Source organism: Haemorhous mexicanus, chromosome Z, assembly GCF_027477595.1.
Source record: "Haemorhous mexicanus isolate bHaeMex1 chromosome Z, bHaeMex1.pri, whole genome shotgun sequence".
Classification (NCBI taxonomy): Eukaryota; Metazoa; Chordata; class Aves; order Passeriformes; family Fringillidae; genus Haemorhous; species Haemorhous mexicanus.
Genome location: NC_082381.1, coordinates 48,376,318 through 48,394,149, shown reverse-complemented (window position 1 = coordinate 48,394,149; position 17,832 = coordinate 48,376,318). Strand labels below are relative to the sequence as shown.

General features: G+C 40.2%; 1 protein-coding gene across 4 annotated transcripts in view; it reads left to right on the top strand.

The window, feature by feature from the left end:
* Positions 1-17,832, top strand: part of SPIN1 (spindlin 1) — a 61,770-nt gene that overhangs the window by 21,084 nt on the left and 22,854 nt on the right. Inside the window, exon 1 of one of the 4 annotated variants that reach the window (XM_059836857.1) lies at positions 11,495-12,952. The exons of the other annotated variants lie outside the window; for them this stretch is intronic. The gene's annotated coding sequence lies outside the window, so the exon portion shown is untranslated. Of the gene's footprint in view, positions 1-11,494; positions 12,953-17,832 lie in introns of those variants that run through there. 4 annotated transcript variants of the gene reach the window in all.

Sequence of the window (17,832 nt, the reverse complement as noted above, 5' to 3'; positions counted from 1 at the left end):
AGTACTTTGCTATGATACATGTTTGTGAACTAAGCTACAAATATTTTTGGAAGTATCATCACAGGCTGCCCAGGAAATTGGGAAAGAAATGAGTGGATGTAGCACTTAGTGCTACAGTCTAGTTGACGAATATGATGGTGTTCTGTCAAAGGACGGTTAATTTTGGAGGTCTTTTCTGACCTTAATGATTCTGTGGGGTTTTTTTCGTTATTGGCTGATGAACTGAATATTTGCTATAGCCCTTCTATTAATTTGTATGGCCTAATTAATTATAAATCAGACATCCTTGGGTGAAAGGCAGAAAGGGTTCATTGGTTCTAAGACTGCATAGTGAAACATCAGTCTACTAACAAAATGGTGAAAAGAGCAGTGTGTAGCTGGTTAGAACATGGTGTAAATTGAGGGATTAAAATGGCTTCCTTTTATTGCATTTTAAAACTAGTAAGATGAGTGTATTTGGGGAGTGCTTCTAAGCAGGAATTAAATAATTTTGTGGTACTGCTTATTTGCAGTTCCTTTTTACTGCTTGTGGTTGTCATTAGTACTTCTTAGCCTGGAAGTATGCCTCAAAATTTTAAAAGAAAATTCATAATGAAACTTCAATTAAAATTTCTTAAGTTTCTTTATGATGATAGTTAGGAAAAATTGGGTTTTTTCCTTCAGAAAGAAACTGTATTGTTTTTGATTGTGTCAGACTTTGTATCAAAGATGTGAAATTGATGAGTATAAAGAATATATATATATAAATATGCCCTTTGTTGAGGGCATAGGTTTTTATAAGTGGAAAAAAATTCATGAACTGCTAATGGATCACTTCAACTCAAAGAAATGAGCATTGAACAATTCTTGTTTATGCATACTTAACCGAAGACCCACTCCACCAGATCTTGGTAAATCCCCATGTTTTCTTTGCAGCGTGGTGTGGGGTGCATAAGATTGCAACTGTAATTTGTAGTGTTACTTGTTGCGCTGTTGAAGACAACCACTGAGACTTTTTTGGGTTGTGTTCTGTGATCTGCTTAATGCTTTTTTAATGGTTCTGATTTGACTGAAATATAGGGTTTGTCAGAGGTGATGGCTGTGAATTTTATTTGTGACAAGTAGCCCTCAGTGAGATGCAGAAGCCACAGAGAAGTGTGTACTGTTAGCTTTGGTTGGTTTTGCAAACAGCCTAGAATAGAAAAAAAGCTGCAGGCATCCCAAGATTATTGGTATGAGGAACTATGTAAAAAAGTTGAGCAGCTGATTGAACTGGCCTTGGCCAAATGACTGAAGGTCTTTTTCTGTGAAGCAATGGTAGAATGACTTAAATGCAAGGAAGACCGAAGGCTGAAGTCAGGGAGAGGGATAAAGAGAGAACGTAAGGCAGTGATTGAGGAGTAAGGTGTTTTAAAAGAAGAGAGAGAATTCTTAGCTTACTTTAGTTCAATATTTCATAGTGGCAGATAGCTTTAGAAACTGTAGAGTGACAAGTGGTTTCGAAAGGTAAAGAGACCCTGCCAGTTAGGAAGGGTATGGTCAATGTGGACAGCCAGGCAAGCCTACATGCTGCTGGTGGCACAGGCTTGTTAGCCTGATACCCTTGATAGAAGCATTTGAATGTGCTTATGTGGTATCACTAGTGACTGCTGTTGTGCTCCTGTTAAGGCTTACCTCATCTCTTAAATGGTCATTATGCACGGACTTAAAATGTTGAGAATGTGAGAGGAGCAGAGCACAAATGAACATGGAAATAATGAACACTGCTTTTATAAAGAAAGCTATGCAATTAGAATGAAGCAAGTGTAAGGGTTGGTCAGCTTTCCCCTTAATAGTTATTGGGCTCTTACTAAATGGTGACGCATCACAGCAAGTTTAAAAGATCCTTCTAGGAAAGTGCTAATACTGATTTACATGATTTGGAGAAACAGAAAAATTTCCTTGAGTTCTATAGAAAAAGTCTTTAAAAATGTAGAAGTAATTTAGATGCCTTCTTTAACTTACCAACTAGGGGTCTGTAGGCGAAAGCTTCAGCTTTGCTGTTCATAGGGATTTGATCTCTGAATTGTATTTTACTCAAATGTAATCTTTAGATCAGGTTCAGGTATTTTTGATTGTTTTTAGGATATGCTGTATAGTACACTGCTGCTTTGTTTTGTGTTTAGTTTTTGTATCCTTTGAGCAATTTTTTTTATGGCTCTGAAATAAGAAATCTAAAATCAAAACATTGCTGTCTTGGAGTTTAAACAGCTTGGGCAACAGCAGTTCCCGTTTCAGGTCTGATGTTTGATCATGGGCTGTGTTTTATTTACAGTGTTCTTAGCACCAGAGTGTGCTGAAATAAGATCAGGGAAAACTATCTCATAGTTTTAACATACATGTTGTGAAGTGAGATTCTTTATGTGTTACTTGATGAAAAACATGCTGTTGGGTTTCTACTTTAACAGCTCTTATTTTCTTAAAAGAATACGAAGTCATGGCTTTAGGTAATTTTTAATGTAGAAAGTGATTCTGATATAACCCAAATGTAAGGACTTAAAGAGCATAGTTGTCTGTCCAGAAGGAACTTACCATAAGATAAACTTGCATAGCAGCAACTTTAGTTAGCAGAAAATGGAGGAAGTTGCAACAGGAAGATGCTAATTCTAGGCCTGGAGGAGGCGAAACCTTGTTAGTGCATCCTGGGTAATGCATCCAAAGATTCCTGCTGTAGCAAAGTGTGTGAAAGAAGGCAACTGCTCACAGAGTTATCATCAGTCAAACACAGATCTCAAATGGGTATGCTGCTATGCTATGTGCAACTTTTACATTGGACTTCTGGAGGAGGGCAAACTTTGGCCTGTTCAGGAGACTTACTCAGAGAGTTCCTTGGGAAGCAGCCCTTAAAAGGAGTTCAGGAAAGGTGGGCGTGCTTCAAAACAGAGATCTTGAGGGCACAGAAACAGACTGTCCTTGTATTTTGAAAGATGAGTCAATGAGGCAGATGTCCAGCCTGGATGGGCAAAAAGGTTTTGAAGGAACTCAGGAATAAAAAGAGGATGTCTCGTCTTTGGAAGGAGGGTCACATTTTTCAGAAAATATTTAAGGGACTTGCTAGGTCATGTTGGAGAAAAATTGGGGAGGACAAAGCTCAGTTTGAACTTAATTTGGCAACTTTTGTAAAAGACAGTAACAAATGTTTTTACAAATATATTATATGAATGGTAAAAGGAAGGGTAAGACCAACCTTTGTTCTCTCTTGGATGCAGAAGAGAACTTAGTAACTTCAGATGAGGAGAAGGCAGAGGTGCTTAACACCTTCTTTTTCTCAGTCTTTAGTGGGAAGATGGCTTGTCCTCAGGACAGCTGTCCTTTTGGGTTGATAGATGGTGTCAGGGAGCAGAATGATCCCCCTGTTATCCAAGAGGAGGCAGTCAGAGACCTGCTGAGATGCTTGGGTGTTCTTAAATCTATGGCACCAGATGGGATCCATCCCAGTGTGATGAGGGAGCTGGCAGATGAGCTTGCAAAACTTCTCTCCATCATTTGCCAACAGTCCTGGCTCACTGGTGAGGTTCCAGATGGCTGGAAGCTGGCCAGTGTGACACCCCTTCACAAAAAGGATGGGAGGGAGGATCCTGGTAATTTTAGGCCAGTTAGCCTGACCTCAGTACCTGGTAAGGTAATGGAGCAGTTTATGTTGGGTGTCATCATGCAGCCCTTACAGGATGGCCAGGGTATCAGACCTGGCCAACACAGAAGGGGGTAGGTCATGTTTCACTGACCTGGTCTCCTTTTATGACCAGGTGACCTGCCTGGTGGATGCAGGAAAGGTGTGGATGTTGTCTATTTGGATTTCAGCAAGGCCTTTGACACTATCTCCCACAGCACACTCCTGGAAAAGCTGCAGCCCAGGGCTTGGACAGGAGCACTCCTTGCTGGGTTCAGAACTGGCTGGATGGCCGGGCCCAGCCAGAGAGTGGTGGTGAATGGTGCTTCATCCAGTTGGGGGCCAGTCATCAGTTGCGTCCCTCAGGGGTCTATGATCCCATCTGGTCCCATAGATTTATGAACATCCAAGCATCTCAGCAGTTGTTTGATATTTTTGTTGATGACATGGATGAGGGTGTTGAGTCTTTCATGGTAAATTTGCAGACACTAAGACTGGGAGCTTGACACTAAGCTGGGATCATGTGTCAGTCTGTTGTAGAGGGTAGGATGGCTCTGCAGAGAGACATGGAATGGTTGGATGGATAGGCAGAGTCCAGTAAGAGGATGTTTAACAAGTCCAAGTGCTGAGTCCTGCATTTTGGCCACAATAACCCCCTGCAGCATTAATAGGCTGGGGACAGTGTGGCTGGACAGCGCCCAGGCAGAAAGGGACCTGGAGGTGCTGGTCCACAGCCAGCTGAACAGGAACCAGCAGTGTGCCCTGGTGGCCAAGAAGGCCAATGGCATCCTGGCCTGGATCAGGAATAGAGTGGCCAGCAGGAGCAAGGAGGTCATTCTTCCCCTGTAGTCAGCACTGGTCAGGCCACACCAGTGTGCAGTGTGCTGTGTTGAGTGCTGTGTCCAGTTCTGGACCCCTCAGTTTGGGAAGGACATTGAGACGCTTGAGCACATCCAGAGGAGGGCAGTGAGGCTGGTGAGGGGCTTGGAACACAAACCCTCTGAAGAACAGCTGAGGGAGCTGGGGGTGTTTAGCCTGGAGAAAAGAGACTCAGGGGTGACCTTATCACTCTCTACAACTTCCTGAAAGGTGGCTGCAGTCAGGTAGGGGTTGGTCTCTTTCTCCAGACAGCAGCTGACAAAATGAGAGGACACAGTCTCAAGCTGCACCAAGGGAAATACAGGTTGGATGTTAGGAAAAAACTTTTTACAGAAAGGATGATAAAGTACTGGAATCATCTGCCTCAGGAGGTGTGGAGTCACTATCCCTGGATATATTTAAAAAAAGACTGGATGTGGCACTCAGTGCCATGGTCTAGTTGAGGTGTTAGGGCATGGGTTGGACTTAGTGATTTTAAAGGTCTCTTCCAACCCAGGAATTCTGTGTGCTTCTGTGTGTGAACTTGGGCTGTATAGGTGGTACCCCTGGAAGAACGACTTGGGGATGCCCACCACCAAGAAGCCCAGAGTGAGGAAGGACCCATGGGACACCACTGGATCCTTCTCCCTGTCTTCCACCACCCTTCTCCAGAGGTGTACTCTGTCCCCTGAAGAAATAGAGTATGGGCTCAATGGACTGATGTGTTTGCATCATGAGAGCCTTTTGTATGAGAGCTTGCTTCTGTTTTGCATGAGAACCTTTTATGGTGAAGATACATACCCTCAGTGACTGGATGAGTAATGTGTTGAGAGACCTTAACTTGCAAGTCCAAAAAAGTGTCAAAAAGGGCTTTAGATATGTTATTATTAAGGGAGCAAGGTATGTGGAATGTTAAATCTTAATATAACTGAATGGTGTATCACTGTTTACAATGCGGTGGCATTGACTGAAGAGGCCCAAGGCAGAATTAAAAGAACTTGCGACCAATCACTCTAAGGCCGAGATAGTTTTCTAGGAGTTAGCCCCAATTCCTGGATTATGTCATTACTTTGATCCTTGGGACTCAGAGGGTAGGGGAAGTGGCTAATGAGACTTGGGTTGATGATTGCTGTTGGATTTGCATATTTGGATCTGAATTATTTGGATAGCTATTGTACATTGTATGATTGCTCATGTAATTGCTTCTGTCTTTTCTCCTACTGTTTCATATACATCACCCTTGTGGCCAGCCTATGAGCTGAAGAACAAAGTCCCTGGAGGGCAGTATTTGAGCCACAGAGTGTAAGGTGTAAGGACTTAAAGAGGACAGTTCCCTGTCTCAGACTGTCAAGGCCACAGGAGGTACTTGTCTGTAAAATAAGGCATCACAGTGGAAACTTCAGGTCAGGGACAGAAGGAAAGAATTTGCAACAGGGAGATGCTAATTCTAGGCCTGTCAGAGGCGTGATCTGACTAGCACATCCTGGCTAATGCATCATGACAAAAATTCCCACTGTAGTAAAATGTATGGGAAGCAACTGCTAGTATACATACCACCAGTAAAAGAGCATGCCAATACAGAATCTTCTGTATTCTTCCTTACTCCCTCCCTTGTTAACAGTTAAGGCACATTTAAACTTCTGATCTGTAATTTTTCATCGTTATTCTATGATCTTAATTTCACACTTGTCCTAATTTTGGCAGGACAGAGTTAATTTCATCACAGTTACCAGGAGGGAGATGGAGCCTGGAGCTGTGTGGGCAGGACCAGGTTATTTTATAGCACCCACATCATTAGTAGAGGGCATAGCTTTAAATTGGAGGAAAAGGGAACATGATGCAGAACAGCCATTACTTTGTTCTGTTTTTCCAGGAGAGCAAAGGAGCCAACAGAGTAGTATGTGGGCAGTCCAGCTGGGGCATTTGTACATTGCGGTTTTTGTCTTAAGCCTGGGGAAGGAACATAGGTGGAGACAGAATCATGGAATAAACTGGACTGGAAAAGACCTTTTGAGATTTTCAGGTTCAACCTCTGACCTAAGATCTCCTCATCAACTAAACCATGGTACAGAGTGCCACATCCCGTCTTTTTTAAAACACATACAGGGATGGTGATTTTTACCACTTCCTGGGCAGTCGATTCCAGTGCCCAGTCAGTTTTTTAGGGAAAACTTTTTTATAAATGTCTAACTTAAACTTCCCCTGGTGCAGCTTAAGACTGTGTCCTCTTGTTCTTGTGAGAGAAGAGACCGATGCCCCAGCTAGCTCCAGCCACCCTTCAGGAAGTTGTAGAGAGTGATAAGGTCACCCCTGAGCCTCCTTTTCTCCAGGCCAAATATCCCCAACTCCCTCAGCTGTTCTTCATAGGGCCTGTGTTCCAAGCTCTTCACCAGCCTTATTGCCCTCTTCTGGATGCATTCAGGTCTCAACGTCCTTCCTAAACTTCCCAAGACAATTTGTCTACCATTGTTTTTCATTGTCTTGGGCTCAGGGAAGAAGATGGTAGCTGTGGTAATGTCTGCAATAGTCTCCTATGTCTAAAGAATCTGTGTCACTGGACATGGTAAGACTGGGTCAGCTGGACATCTATAAGCATTTTTTGCATGTGATCACCCTCTTTTATACACTGTTGTTATTAGTATTGTTGCTACTACTGTTTGTGTTCCTTAGCTCATTGCTGCTTTTCTAGTGAATTGTTGTCTCAATCAATAATCTCTGCCTTTTTGTCCCTTTCTCTTGAGCAGTTGGAGGAAAGGAAGTGGTATTTTGGAGCTTAATTTCCATCTGGGTTTGAGCTACAAGAGCTACAAGATTTCTTTTTTTTTCATAAAAAGAAATCTTTTTATGAGAAGAATTTCTGTGCATTGAGCTCTAGAGGTTCTGTGAACCTCTAGAGCAGGGTTTCTGTACAATAACTGCATATAAAGTTTCCTACACAGTGATTTCTTCAAGTACGTGGACAGATAATGGCAAGTTAACAATGGAGCTTTTCACAGGTTATATTGAGATTTTTACCTGTGTGCAAGAAACTGTTAATTCCAGGTCTCTAATGGATTGTGTTTCAATCTCTGGTTTTGTTTGCTAGTATTCTTTAAGCAATTTGTAGTAAGGGTGTTTTTTTTTTTTTTTCCCCCATTATAAAAAAAAGCAAAAACAAAAAATCAAACAAAAGAAAAAAAAAACAAAACCTGAGCAGCCTGAGCCTTTGTAACCTGAAGCTAAAAAGTAGTTCTTTTGCAGTCATACATATTTACTATTTTGTTTTGTGTTCAAATATGTTGAAAATGTTACCTTCCTTGCTAAAGGACCCACAAAGAAAGCAAGCCGGATGATCTTTCTAAGGAATACCCAAATGACAGGTGAAAACAGTAGCATTCTTGAGGCCAGAATTCCACATTCATGTTTACTATATCGTGAGGTGTGGCATACAATATCAAGCCAGTCAGGAGAATCATGGTGACCTGATCTTAATTTGTAGTTGCCCAGAAAGTAAGAAACGATTCTTTGTATGCAGTAGGATTTAGACACTTCAGAAAGTGACTCCTTGGTATATTTTAGAAGAGTAGGCATTGGATTCTACCTAACCTTTCAGGAAAGTATTTCTTGCTGTTTGGAAAGACCTTTACTCCTAAAGCTGAACTTCAATAATCAATTTCAGTGATATGGCACTAGTTAGGTCTGTTGACTCTTATCTTGGGCTGGAAAACATTTGGGAAGTTTCACATTTGACAGGCACTTTATCACCTATGGATTTTACTCATTTTAAACTACAATACATATTTATATGTGAACATTTTTCAAATATGAAATTGATTTTTCTCCCAGTAATCCAGGGCTTTTCAAGTAACGTCCACTCCTGCCATCAAATGTGATATGATGTGTTCTTCCTGTAATTTTAAGCAGTACTCCTGCATGGTAGACTCTTAACATGATTACTCTGTGTTTTGGATGTTTGTTTGTTGTTTCTCAGTAGACAGTGAAAGGTCATGTTTCCTTGGATTTTTTGTTTTTTCATGCTCTTGATGGATGGGTGCTCTAATGCAGATAAGAAGACTCTTATTTTTAGTACCTTGAATCTCCCACAATGATGAGGGATATTACAAATACATGTGCATACAAATACATGTAAGCATAAGGGTATGCTAAAATACGTGTAGATGTAGACACTAAAAATTACTTATAAGCTTGGAGAAGACAACATCTTTTTATCATTCGGCCTATAAGAACAAGCTGCATTCTAACATGGGGACTGAGAATCCGGTTCCCTCCTGACTTGTCCGCTGGTGCTTTTATTGCAATTTAGAAGTGTAGTGATGGAGTTCTGAAAATTAGTCTTGCAAGGTAATACTCTGATCCTATAAAGGTATTATTAAGTCTCTGAAATTAAAAAAGTTAATTAAGTTTGTTTAAAGTACTGTTTTGTAGTCCCAGCTCTAATGAAGATTTTACTGCTGTCTTTACAAATTAACCCAAATATACACTGTCAGAGTTTATTTCAAGTTACACCCATTGTAATGCTGAATTGGATTAAGTGAGAGAGGCTGCTTTAATGATCTAACATGAAGAAAATATAATGGAAGTAAAGAACAAACTGTGCTGGGTTCTCTAACAGCTACGTTTTGCTAATTGAGAAAGTAAAAAGGCTGGATAGGAAACAATGGAAATTGCAATTTTAGGGTTTCTCTGGCTTTTCTTTCCAGTCATCTTTATTTTTCATGTGTGTAAGAACTTTCGACTGCAGTATTCACAGGTTACCATCTACATGTGATCTTGTAAGACTATACTAATATTTCAAGTTAATGAACTAAAACAAAATAAATCCACCTTTCACCTTGATTGCTGTTCCTAACTTTAGGAGAGCTATGGTAAGGACATGTGCTGAAAGGTGATAGATTTAATGAAACTTGCTCAAACTGTTGCCTGAGATAGCAGTTTTCTGAAAGAATAAAGCTTTTTAAAGCTACCCATGTAAGTCTAAGCCTTTACCTATGTAATTCTTCAACATAATTACTGTTCATAGTTATTGTTCTGCTGTAGTGTTACCAAATATTTTTTAGGATTCCTAAGATATGTCAGCTTTCCTGTTTTCACTCTTGTCTTCATAACTGTGGTGGTTTAACGCCATCTGGAAACTATAGTCCAAATAAGCCACGTCTCTTCTCCCTGCCCTTCTAGTAAGAGTGGAGGAAAAGGCAGATGCTGTGGGCTGACATAACAATTACTGAAAGCAAACAGGAGTGGAATAGGAAACATACAGTGATAGTAGCGATGCTGATAACAAAAGTATAGGAAATGAGAAGGCTTTACACACAAAAACAGGTGTTCACCACCATGACTTAGCTTTGCCTGGCCACCAGGATAAAGACAAGATGGCGGCTGTTCCTGCACTCAGTGCTGTGTGGTTTCCCTGGACAAAGACAAGATGGCAGGTGCTCTTCATGCCTAGCTTTACCTGTCCCCAAGCCCAAGACAACAGAAAACAATGGCAGAAAAACCCCAGAAAGCAAGACCATCCATGTCACACTGCACCACTTGTGGCTTCTTGAACCAGTGACACTACTTTTGACATCTCCACTCAACTCCTCTGGATTATGCTGTTCTTGGCACCCAGAGCCACAGTTTCCTGAGGGAATGTTCTTGTCATTTGTTTCCAGTCATGCTTACTTCAGCTTTCAGTAGAGTCAGCTGTTGGGATCCCCCTGTCACCCCAGAAACAGAGATGGATTCTGCCCCTAGATACCTTGATGGCATCAGGGTACATAGTGTGTTGGTGCCAACTAAAGCCTTACATTCTTATGGGTCTATTGTGCCAGGGCATCAGATCCACATTCCTGTAGATGTGATCATTCCTTTCCCCCTCCTGTTTAGAGGCAGGGCATCTCTTGGTCTGGTCATGGTACTTGTTCATTTTTGTAAATATGACATGGAAGTCCCTTCAGGAGGATCAGAAATAACATCAGCCTTTTTAATCTCTCTGAGGTCTTGCCCAAGGAAAACTGGAGCTGCATTTATTATCAAAGAGTTTATTGTGATGTTTATCCTTCATCTCAACAGAAGTGCTGCTAGAGCAGAGGTGGGTTTTCCGTCCCACTTCCTCACATATTCTCAGTGGTCGTGCATCTAGATCCACAGATTACCTTGTGGTGTGTACGCTCTCTCTCTAGGTGGGGAGCATCTGCTGCCTAATAGCAGGAGCTCTGATCTGTACTGGCAGGGCATGGGACATGCCCTGCCAGTACAGACTTTGGGTAGTCTTTTTAAAATTGGGTAGTCTTTTTAAAATTGTTGTTGGTCCTCTTTAATTTCCCCATTACATTGTTGTAAGTCCTTGCACAATCGTTTCACAGGTGAGATGCAGTCCTGTATTGGGATGGAAATAGTTTCTTTATATAGCTGGAGTTTGGTAGCCAAATTGTTCTTTCTTTTTCTCCTTCCCTCTATGGTTTCTCTGCCAATGAGTTGGCATGTGACACTGGCACACTCTGTAGGAACTTCACCACATGTTCTGTGTACCTTGGATGTCGTCTGTATTTATAGAGGACTGCTCATTATTTGAATCTTTACAGATTGCTTCCATTACAACTAATTCTCTCAGGTACTGGATACCTTGCCTCCATGGTGTTCCACTTGTGTTGGTGCACTAAAAGGTGAACTTCAGCTGTGCAAAAATACCTCTCCATCAGACTTGACAGGAGTTACTTGCAGAGACTGAGAGTTTCTGGTCTTTTCTAAATTTCCCAGGTCAATGCCTGAAGTCCAGGATAGGGATCTTAATTGCTTGGCTTCATTGCCATCTAACATTGCACCATTTGCCACAATATCCCAGCATCAAGCAGCCAGGCCGGTAGGGTTCACCAGGCTGGTGGCTGTAATCTTTATTGTGAGCTCACCCATGGATAGGGATCCAGTGATTATGTACAGCCCTGTGTCTTTCTCTGGTTTTGTGGGTCCTCATCCCTCACCATGTGAATTGATTTGTTCTTGAATTTTTTCTTCTTAACAGGGGCAGCTGCTACTGGCATGGGTTGTTCCTCTGGTTCAGCTGCAGTTTGAGTCGCCTTGCTGCCTGTTGCTCTGCTTTCCTCTCCTTCCCCGGGTATGCTGTCAGACACACAAGCAGTGTCTGACAAGTGTCAGCAAGTTGCATAACTTTGCACTTCTCTGGAGCTGTCACAGCATTTTTTTTCAAATATTTTGCCACTTTTTCAAGGTCCTCTATTTTTCAGGGGTGAACTTCCAAATCTCTGGAGCAGCATACTCCTTTAAAAGCTGGCTTATTTTCTCCGCCATCCTGTACTACTCATGACTGTTCAGCTCCAGGGCAGTTCACTGAACAACTTCCCTAAATGTGTCTATGCTGACTCAAAACATTGTGTAGACTTAATTTATTCTAAATTTAACTTATTCTAGACTGCACTAGAAGAAATTTGGCAGACATTGCAATTTGAATACCTTTAACATCCCCATGGAATTCAAGATTCCCAAAAACTGTTGTAAGAGGCCCAAAGGAGGAAAAAGGGGTGAAAGGCTGAGAAAAATCATTGTTCTCTGGCCCCTCTACGGACTGGGTACTATTATTAATGAATCCTCAGAGGTAGCAGCTTAGGCCAGGATAGGTGAACAGCACTGAACACACATCCCAGACGACCTTTATTGCCATTAATGTTGTCATGTCACACAGTACAGCAACAAAGCAATCCTGATCCTTCTCCGTACTCCGTAAAAATAGCATCATGGGGAGCATGTATAGGAATATATGCAGGGTTAAATATCACACCTCCATGAACAAATAGAGCAGCTGTAACTAGAGAGTTCTGTACCTAATAAGACAGATTCTTAGATCAAAGTTTTCTCAACCCTTTTGTGGCTCACAGTGGGCACCAGTGAATGTAGTGATTTGACCCCAGCCACAAATTAAACTCCAAATAAGCCTCTCCCCTTCTTCCTGACCAAGGCAGAGACTATGGGTTGAGATCACAATTTAGTGAAAGCGAACAGCAGTGGAATAAGAAATGCACAGTAATAGCAGCAATATTAGTGACAAAAGTATACAAGAAGAGAAGGTACATTATAGAAGAAAAAAGGGGTTCACCACCTCTATGTAGTTCTCTTTGGCAGCTAGGACAAGGACAAGATGGCAGGCACTCCCCACAGTTGGCTCTCCCTGTCCTGCAGGCCTGAGATAATGGAAAACAATGACAGACCCCTGAAACCAAGATCATTCACATCGTGCTATGCTACTGCTTTGTTCCCCATGGCTGATTCCCACCCCAGTGCTTCTGCTTTTGCCCTTCTCACTCTGCCAGAGCTCGGTTCCCAGCAGCACCAGGGCTTTTAACTGCTCCGCTGGGCTCAGCTGTGTTTTGCACCCAGAGCTGCACTCTCCTGAGGGACAGGAATGGATCAGGAGTGGCAAGAGCGAGCAGGGTCCACTCAGCTGATTCCAGCAACCTCTGTGAGGAAGAGGTAAACAAAGTTGTGTCATTTCTGCGAGGTACTCACCTTTTCTTTTCCCCCCTGGCTGTGCCCTGCAGTGCTCACATAGATGCTATAGAATAGCAATATAAGTCACGCCCATGGAGTTCTGGGTTCCACCTGCTCCCTACAACCACAAGAACTTACTAGCAAACCTTTTTATATTGTTTTTCATTATGGTAACTTGCCCATTTGCTTATGCTAAAATTTTCTAGTAAATAATTAGAAATTGCTGTCTCTTGAATTTTAAAGACACCTTGTCAATGAAAGACAGTGTGCACAAATTTCAGATTTTTCTTGTCTTCTTCTGAATAATCTGCAGTTCATCACTGTGGCATTGCAATGTGGAGTTAACTTTGAATTTTGTGAGTTTATATCTGTCATGAGAGTAGTTTGTGTTGGAAGGGGCATTTAAAGAACATCTAGTCTAACTGCCCTGCCATTGGCAGGGACTTCTTTCTCTAGACCAGGTCAAAGCCCCATAGAGTCAGTACCAGTACAGTGGTATTGGGTGTGTTTGTGTATATGCACACACAGTTGCACACCAGTGCTGTTCGTTTCTGTACACTTGTAGACAGTACCTCTCTGGGTAGAGGTGAAAATGCAGAGGCCGTGATAGTGGAGTGGTAGTTGTACTTGATTTGGGGTCTTTAGTTCATAAACACGTTTCTGAAAAGTATTATTTCTGTAGCTGTCAGCTGCAAATCACTTTTATCTTCAGATTTCATGTACTTTACTTTCTTCTCAGACATCAGATGTTACTACCTACAGAAATTCCTAGTATAGAACAAAAGAAGTTCCTAATAACTAATATACTGATTCACCTGGTAGGATATTTCAGAAATTTGTAATTTGAGTTGCTGAATTCTTGTACCACAGGAAAGTGTTTGGGGTTTTTTTATTAGGTAACAAAAAAAGAAACCCAACAGTAACAAACTAAAATCAGCAGTTTTTATTGCAATCATTATTTAGGAGAAATCCTAACAGTAAGATTGCCTTTGGGAAGGCAGGTGCAGAAGACTTGCATAGAATGATCCTTTCTGTTCATATAATAAGGATTAGGGAGTCTGAATAACAGACTAACATGTTGAATAACATTCTTCATCCAACTTGTTAGTGCTGGAATAAACTATACTACTACTTCATATGAAACATATAGCAGTAGCTCTGAGCTAATTTATGGAAGTCACAATTGCTTACCAAGGAATTTAGTTGATACTTTTCAGTTTAGAATGATTCCTTCCCTAGAACATATTTGTGAAGTATTGGTCCTCCCCTGAGCAGGTAGCAGTGGAAGTTCTCAGCAAGTTGTATACACAAGTATTTTAGATAGTGAAGTAAAAATATTGAAGCCCACCAGGTGGTGCCAGAAGGCCTGATCACTGATGGCTCTGACAGCTGGAACAGACCTGAGAAAGTGCAAGCCTGCCACTTTTGGCAGAAATTGTATTGTCTAAATGCAAGCAATGCAAGCAATTACCCTTCCTCTCCTTCCAAACTTTTCTACCCCTAAAACATTTTCCTCAGCAAATACTTCCTTCTGTGTTCATGATGGTAAAATTTAAATATGCTGGTTAGGAGTGAGGCACTTAAAATTGTGATGCTTGCTGTCAGCGTTAATTATCATTGGTTTTGTCTGCTAACATCCCTCTTCAGTGAACAGCAGAACCATGAAGCTTTCACTAAACAGCACTGTGCCATGTGTTGCAGTGAAATCCATGCAATTTTTTGGAAATAGAGACATGAATGTTAAGTAAAATTTAAGCTAGATAATTATTTTAGGTGGTCACACTTATTTTCATGGGGTTAAAAGTGCATATAAGTATTTTAATGTTTGTAAACAATTAAGTTTTTAGAAAGGGGATAAGATATTTCACAGTAAGGAGCCTGTGCGTGTTGGTTTTTCCATAATTTCCCATTATACTGCAAAAAATTTTTTTTTCATGACTTTATTTTTTCTCTCCTTATGTCATGTTTTTCTGCCTATTTTGATAGTATGATTCCACTATTCTCAAATAGAACTGTTATGATTGACAATTTGTGATGCTAGTGTTTTTAATCTAACACTTAATAGCCTCTGAAACACTCTGCAATAATTAGACTACTATCAGACGAAGTAGTCATCAATTTCCACCCTTTTCCTAAAGAGTGCTTTTGAGTAGAAAGGCTTGTAAAAACAGATGAGCAACACACCTGGGCTGGTGAGCGGCAGCTCACAAGTCAAAACAATTTCTGTCTTTTTAAGTGAAACCTGCCGCTGCACTGATCGTGACCTGTGCTGCTAGGTGTTGGGGAAATGGGTGTCTGACAAGTAGGCAGTGGCACTTCTCTTCGGGAAGTTACTGGCAGTCTGTAAAATCGCTTTGGATGTGTCACTTTGTATCCAAAAAAACCCTACTTTTGTTGGATTTACTTTAGTGTGCCTGCCACTATCAAAAGAAGGACTTTAGAAAGTTAGTTGTTTCGTAAGCCATCTTACATATTGCCAAACAAGGAATATCTGCTCTTTCTACACAGGAACTGAGTGACTGAGTGCATCAGAAGTGTGTTTTGATTTTGTGTTTCCTGTCTTTATGTGAAGCGTGACATTTCTTGAGACTTGCAGTAGAAGATTTTTCATTTTATGAGTTAATTATCTTCTCTTTATGATTTTCCATATTAGGACATCAAGATATTTGCATGTTGGCATTAAGTCTGATATTTTGTCATTTATCACTTTTAAGAACCCTAAGTTGTACAGGGTTTAGTGTATTTGTAATCAAATAAGTAAGACTTACATATTCTTAAAATTCAACGTGCTCTTAAAGTACATCAGTTGTTTTCAGAAAATGAGGTTTTATGCCTCATTATTAGTAACTTCAGAACTGTCACTTTGCAAGTGAAATGTATTGAATTCAGAATACTAGTGTTAGGAAAGCAGAGTTTCATCTTCAGCAGGGCTTTGAACTGATAACAGTTACTTGCTAAGTTTCTAGAAAATCAGTTTAAACAGCTGGATCTGGTTTTAACTTCAGTAGCCGTGTGTCCATCCATTGGTTCAGAGAGCATAGTGAAGCACTTTATTAAATGCTAGCAAATGAACTATGACCTTAAAAGGATTATGAATAAATGTTCTGTCTCCGAAGCATGATTCCAAATTTGGGGTATAGTAATGATTAGGGATATTCTATTAAAAAAAACTTAACTGGTAGAAAACCATATCTTTTGTTGTGGTTTAGTTATTTTTCTATATATAACTGCATAAGCAGTGCAATCAAAATATCTAGTACTTTATATTTTTACTATGAATTGGAAATTTTGTGAGGGAAAAGTGTGTAATATTGGTGTTACAAAATACTTCCCATTAATAACAGTTCAAGAGCTTACTGTAAAAGGGTGTATTATTTTCTACATCTGAAGAATTTTCACATTTTGTGGGTTTGTGAAGGTGGTGATGGTGATTTGGTTTATGTTTTGGAGAGATTGTTCTTGTAGTTTTGTGGGGGCTTTAGATCAGAAGATATAATACAAGATTACGCTACTTCTCAACTAATAGTTTTTCTGGAGGAGAATAGTTACCTCTTGTATTTTTATGCAGTGCCTGTGAGACTGAGTATGGTAGTATATCACAGCAGTGCTATGAATTTAGGGTTGGTTTTTCATAATCTGTGATGCTTCTATATTAATGTGTTTTCGTCCGTAGGAGAATACATCTGAGTTCGGTAGAAAAAATAATCCTTATTCTATATTTCTAGTAAAGTAGTTAAGCAAACTGATTGTTTCCTCTTGGAATATTGTTGAATATTGTTGCCGTGGTATCATTTAGCGTTGTTGGGCATACACTGGTAGATTTCAGGATGAGATGAAATGTGGAAAACTAGTATATTTCTGTAAATATTTTTTTTTATTTCACAAGTTCTTATAAATTCCTGATGGTAAATTGCTTAAGTTAGTTCTTTCTAAAAACTACAGATTGCTCCCTACCGATTTTTCCTAGATGTATTGCTCTTTGTTGCTGTATTGTTCCAAGAAGTTAATGAGTACAATTAATGAAAGAATTGTCAAGTGTTAGATGTAAATGCATTTTTCTGTGTAACAGTTTTACCATACCTCAAGGTGTGTCACCTTTATGTTCCCTTATTCAGTAAGGCATTAGCTTAAGCTACATGTTTTCATTTGTTTGGATCCACTAGTTATGGGCATTCTTCTGATTTTAACCCCTATATGAAAATTGACAACAGTTTCCAAAACTGAAGTAAAAGAGGGAAGACTGTGCTTGATTAACAGATTAGTCAAGCCCTGTATCTCACAGATTAGCAGTGACATTTCTTAAGGAAGTGATCTGATCTCACTTGACTCTTTTGTGAGCAACATTGAAGTAGTGAATTCTTATACATAAATTTTTCTGGCCCAGAAATGGTATTCTGAAATAAATTAGCCTGTAATGCTTTGATTTTTTTCACGTGGTAAAAATTTTCCATTATTAAATCCTGAAAAGGGTATTAAAAAGTTGTCCTCAGTTACCTCCCTTATCTAGAGGAATGTGATGACTAAGTGCTTTAGGTATTTGATGATCTTAGTTGGAAAGAATTGCCAGAAACTTAAAGAGATCTATGAATCATCAGATCTATGAACTATTGACCTGTTCAACAAATTGCTGGTAAAGCAGTGAAATCAGTGCTTTTAAAAGCTTTTGTGTTGCGTTTTTTTCAATAGTTTTTTTTAAACTTCTGTGAGGCAAAGTTATTCTTCTATGTGAGTGGGAGCGTGTTATTTCTAACCAAATAGATTGGTTAGATTGTTTGACTGGTACTTTAACTAAGTAGAGGTAGTACAGTTTCTCTAAATTAGCAGTCATATCCCCTTGTGTTAAGCTCAGTGGTTTTCAAGAA